Raw genomic sequence first — 6007 nt, forward strand, 5'->3', positions numbered from 1 at the left:
AGTTCACGTTCAGGTTTGGTGCAAAGCAGACTAATGGTTCTAGCTCAGCATCCCTGAATTGCGAAATACAAGGGAGAATGAAACAGAAATGTCAGAGTTACTCCAAGTTTGCTCAGCTAGTTCCTGCTGGGTTTATTGATTTGCTTTTAGCCACATGATTTTAAACCTGGCAGACAAATCCACAATAGAAGGAACCAAAGGGAAGCCATAAGAGCCTCAATTAAAAAGAAAAAGGAAGTAGCATGGAAAGCAGAAGGTGAGAAGGTAGGCCCAAAGAGGGGGTAAAGAATGCATTCCCACCTTCCTCAAAAAAACACATCACTAGCCAATTTATCATGACATGAAATTTATTATGACATGGAATAACTGTCCTGGAACCAGTTTTCCTTTAATGGTCAAATCTTCCATCTTCTAAGAGAAGCAGTTGCAGATATCAGTGGTCTGTGCAACCAGTAGACACCAAATGGTTATGGTCAGATGTGTGACTTTCCTCACTAATTGTGTCCTTCTATGGCAGAAATAATACCCTTCTGTTTGTTAACAAAGTGGCTGGCTATAGCGTATTTTTATTATATCCATTTCACCATTACTTTTGTCACAATGTCAGTTTCAGAAGTTAAGCTTTAAAAAAAAAAATAAAAAAAAATAAAAAAGAGGCTTTCGTAGTGATGATTCTACCGAGGAAAAAAAAACTTAAAGCTGTGAAACTTCAGATCCAGCTACTCAGAATAAAATCCTTCTGAACAGATACTATTATGGAAGCCATCAGAGATCTTCAGAGAGCCAGATACTACTCAGATAAGTAAAATCATGTTGTAAGAAATAACCAATCTGCAGAACGTAAGCTAAAACTGTTCTACAAGTACCAGGTTGAAGAACTATTTGGAACCATCACCACAATAAGCAGCTAACATTAACGATTTCCAAGCAAATAATTTGCCATCTTTCACTAATTACATTGTGCTGTCTACAATGCTTGGGAAAGTCCTTCAAATATATGCTTCCCAAGTTTCCCCATTATTTTCCATGAAATCCTTCTTCATTCTGTGGAGATTTACAGGGGTTGGCCATAGTACATTGCTTCTATTGTCAGTCATGCTGACTACATTGTGTCACCATTTCCAGGTCTCATTTTGTGCAGCCTTTGAAGTTTAGGACTGTCTGTGTCTCCACGTTTGTACATCCTTATGTGACTATGGATGCTTGTTGGTTATGGTGCACACAGAAATTATCTGTGTGGCAGTCAACAACTACTTTACCGAGAAACAAACAAGCAAACCTCCCCCCCAGAAAAAAACAACTGTCGGGGATTGGCTCAAGGAGCACGGACATGAGTCCACCAAGCAACTGTACGAGCAGAGCCCATTTTATTTGACACAAGTAGGCCTTAGTTAGCTTGTCTATTAGGCCGTGGGAAAGGGGGGAACGGAAAAGTACTAACTAAGGCAGGGTCAGGATATTTTTGAAGAGATAAGAGTCAGAAGAATGTGGGATGCGCATAGCTAGCTAAACCCAAGTAGGTGGAGTAAGTAAATGTGCTTAGCCTATTAAATAGAGACAAGTATGCATAATTATGGTATTTGGTATAAATGCACGCTATCTCGGGCAATAAAGTTGAGGTATGCTTATCACTCATATTGGGTCGACCGCATTCCTTCCTCCGTCCGCTCGGGTTTGGAACTCTGATGGAATTTTTCTCTCAGCAAACAACCTGTGAACAAAGTTCAAGAATTGCTTAGAAGTCCTTAGGGATACCTAAAACACATGCTATTAAGCTATTGCAAAGTAGTAAATTTCAACATGATCTCTCAAACAGCTGTCCATGAACCGGCGGATGATTACGGAGCCCTGAGGTTATGTGGTCTGTAAGTCTTTTATTCTTACAGCTAACAAGATGAACTCAGATTCTAATCCTGTCTTTTTAAAGACATCATTGGTTGCAGTCTCAGGGAGGTTATGGGATTATTTTTTAAAGGTGTGTTCCATGCTTGGCAAAAGATTGAGAATATCTTTCCTTGTGAATAAGGCACTGAACTAGACATGTGGTTTATATTTAGGAATCCAAAGTAAATTCTGGCATCCCTGAAGGTGACAGAATTTTTTCATTTTATAAAGTGACATTTATTATAAAATACCATTATAATTTTAACAATATTTTATTACTTATTACTGACTTTCTTGAAAAAGTCATTTCACCATTCTAAACACCCCATTCTTGAACTATAAAATAAGAATAATAATGAATTGCTTCCCTTTGTGAGGTATTTTTAAAATGATGATAAAAATCACCATAAGATACCATTCTCAGGAATACAGATTTTACTTCTACATGTCAAATATATAGCACCCAATTGCCAGCAGAGTCGTCTTCAATAGAAGATTGGCTCTATACTAACAGTAAATTAAGAAATAAATTGTATGATTATATTGAACTTTTATAGTTATGCATTCATTTGCAGTAGTTAATGTTCAGCCACTTATCCTCGTCGTGAAACAGATATTTAAAAGTTCTATGAAGATGAGAACAGAATCTGGGTAACACAAATGACTGATCTTAAAGTTATTTTCATTTCTATCAAGGAGTGATATTTTTATGGTACATTCTCCCATTGACATTTTGGCAGGTGTCAGAATGACAGCACTGAGCATCAAGGAATTCCCATAGACTAGATTCTCAGCAGATGTAAATCAGCAGAGCTAAAATACATTAGAGCCACAAGAAATTATACCACCTAAGAATCTGCTCTCAGATGCTTGCTATTCATACTGAAATATCCTTCCAGTCAGCAGTGTGCAGTGTTATAGTTTTAATACCATGCTATATTGAGTGTTAAAAGTAATATGCCAAGCCTTTGAATCAATGCAAAACTCAGAAGACTGGAATTAATGAAATTATTTTGGTGGATCTGCACCTGTCTACAATATTTTGCATCCATTATATATCCAGCTTTTTCACAGAATCTTGTATTTGCTCTGTGGCCTATTTTTCTTTTAAGTAAGAGTACATCTGTTGAGAGTTGGAGGGTGATTTTTTTATAACAATGCACTCTCTTTTTTTCATGCTTTTTTCCTGTCGTTTTGAAAATATGTTTTATTTTGAATAAGCTGTCATAAGTTGGTCACAGTTCCTGAAGAACAGGTTTTGCATGCTGAGCAGTGATTGCTGGTTCACAAGATGTCCAAGAATCCAGGACAAGCAGACACATCACAAGGTTCTTGTACTGATAAAAACTAGAGGGACAGTACAGAGACCATGTTCACCAAGAGTTCAGCTAACACAGAACTGTGATCTCTGTTCTTATTGGAGTTCCACTAAGAAGGAGTCTGTGTTTGTCTAAGAATAGATTTGGACTTTTTCACTGTTGTATTGAAGCAAGAAATGATTGCTTTTCTTTTCTAGTTCATACAAACAAATTATAATTGTACATGTTATTTCCAGATGGGAAATAACATCATTCCAGTATAAGCAACATCACATGTGTGAGCATTTTTTAAACAGTAGAAAATACTGAGAAATTAAAAGCAAAAGACATATGAAAATAGCGGTTTGAAGATGGAGGGGAAAACATGATTCAGAGCAAATATGTGCACTTCATACTATATTTTACGAAAAGCTGGAAATGACTTGTTTTTTCTGAGTGTAAAGCAACCACTTTCTAAGTGTTTTGATGTTTTCCCACAGAAGACTTGAGAAAACAGCCTGCCTAGAAATTCTTGAGAGGAGTTATGATGTTCCTATACTCAAAAACATGGGAAAGATTTCATCTTCATAGCTTTTGTTAAAGGTCTTCTGGTCTTCTATCAAGTGAAGACTGCATGTTCAATAGATATAGTAATATGTAATTAATATATAAAATAGAGCAAAAGGCAATAAATACATTAATTTGGTCTGGAACTTCAGGACTTGGAGTACAAAGTACACCCAAGGAAATAAGCACTTCTATTTCTGTGGGCATCATTTTTATATCACTAAAGGCTGGTGGAGGTAATGAATGAATACAATTCCTGGTATTCAAGAAACCGCACCAGGTTCCAAAGAAAAAATGCCATTTTGTAGTATATTTTGGGGACAGCACACACAGTCTAGAAATATTTAGATATTCCAGCTAACAAATTGCAGGAAAAAAAAATCACTTCTGAAGACAAAGTGACAAAGTTTCTTCTTTATAGCTTCCTTTTTCATGCTTCATGAGCCGTCTGTGTCTGTGTACACAGGCCAAGTACCTCTGAGCCTAAATGTTAATTCACTGAGATACAAAAAGGGAGAAAAAAAATGCAGAAAGCTACTTCTAGAAATATAACCTTGTACATATAATTCAGAAGTAGTAAATCAAAAGGATGAGCTTCTCACCTTTATTCCTTTATTAGCTTCCCTGTAGAGGCTCCAACTGGCAGCTTCACAGAATCACAGACTGATTGAGGTTGATAGGGACCTCTGAAGATCACCTCGTCCAACCCTCTACTCAGGCATGACTACCTAAAGCTGACTGCTAAGGGTGACGTCCAGATGGTTTCTGAATACCTTCAAGGATGGAGACCCCACACCCTCTCTGAGCAACCTGTGCCACTGCCTAGTCACCCTCAGAGAAAAAGTGTTTCTTGATGTTCAGACAGAACCTCTTGTGTTTCAGTTTTTGTACTGTGCCTCTTGTCTTGTCAGTTAGCACCACAGAAAGAACCTGTCTCCCTCTTCCTTAGAACTTCCCTTCAGGTCCTTTTCTTGCAAAGCTGCTTTCCAGACAGTAAGCACTCAGCATATATTGGTGCCATGGTTTATTCTTCTCCAGTTGCAGGACTTTGTACTTCCTCTTGTATAACTTCATGAGGTTCCCATCAGCCCATTTCTCCAGCCTTCTGAGGTCCTTCTGGATGGCAACATAAACCTCTGGTATATCAGACACTCCTCCCAGTTTTATGTAAACAGAAAACTTGCTGAAGGTACAGTCTGCCCCATCATCCAGATCATTAATGAAGATGTTAAGCAGGATTGACCCAATACTGACTCCTAGGGTATGCCACTGCTTATTGGCCTCCAATGAGACTTTGTGTCACTGATCACCATAATCTGGGCCCAACCATTCAGACAGTTTTCAGCTCACCTCACCGTCTGCTCATCCAGCCCATACTTCATCAGCTTCTTTATGAGGATTGTATGGGAGACAGTGTAGAAAACTTTACTGCTGTCTACCCCTGATAACCCTCTTGTCATTAATGTGCCTAGAAATTATTTTCAGGATTAGTTGCTCCACCATCTTTCCAGAAATTGAGATGAGGCTGGCTGGCCTGTAGTTCCCTGGATACTCCTTCTTATCCTTCTTGAACATACGAGCAACATTTGCTTTCCTCCACTTCTCCCAATCACCCTGATCAGTCAAAGATTATTGAGAGTGGCCTCTCAATGACATCAGCCAGCTTCCCTCACACTCATGGGGGCATTTCATTATGGCCAACAGATTTATGTATGTCCAGTTTGCTTAAGGATTTCCTGACCAGAACTTCTTCCATGAAGAGTACGAATTTCTTGTTCTAGATTTATCCTTTATTCTCTGAAGCCTGGGATTCCTGAATGCCAGTCTTGCTAGTAAAGACTAAAGCAAGAAAGGCTTTGAGTACTCCAGCATTTTCCAGGTCCTGTGTGACTAGATTTTGTGCCTTATTCACCAGTGGGCTGACATTCTCCCTAATATTCCTTTTGTTGCATGTGAACTTACAGAAGCCCTTCTTGTGGGTTTCGACATCCCTTATCAGACTTACTTTGAGTTGGGCTTTGGCTTTCAAAAGTGCCTTCAAAGCAAAAGTGCAAATACAGAGGGGTCTGTGCCAGCACAGGACTCATCCACCTGCTCCAGCTTGGGGTTCTCCATAGGCTGCAATGTGTATATATGCTCCAGTGTGGTCCTCTCTGGGGGATGCAACGGGACAACCTACTTTATCACGGTTCTCTCCACGGTCAGGGGAACCCCTGATCCAATGTTTGGAACACCTCCTCCCCTTTCTTCTTCTCTCA

This window comes from Columba livia, chromosome 1 (assembly GCF_036013475.1).
Source record: "Columba livia isolate bColLiv1 breed racing homer chromosome 1, bColLiv1.pat.W.v2, whole genome shotgun sequence".
Classification (NCBI taxonomy): Eukaryota; Metazoa; Chordata; class Aves; order Columbiformes; family Columbidae; genus Columba; species Columba livia.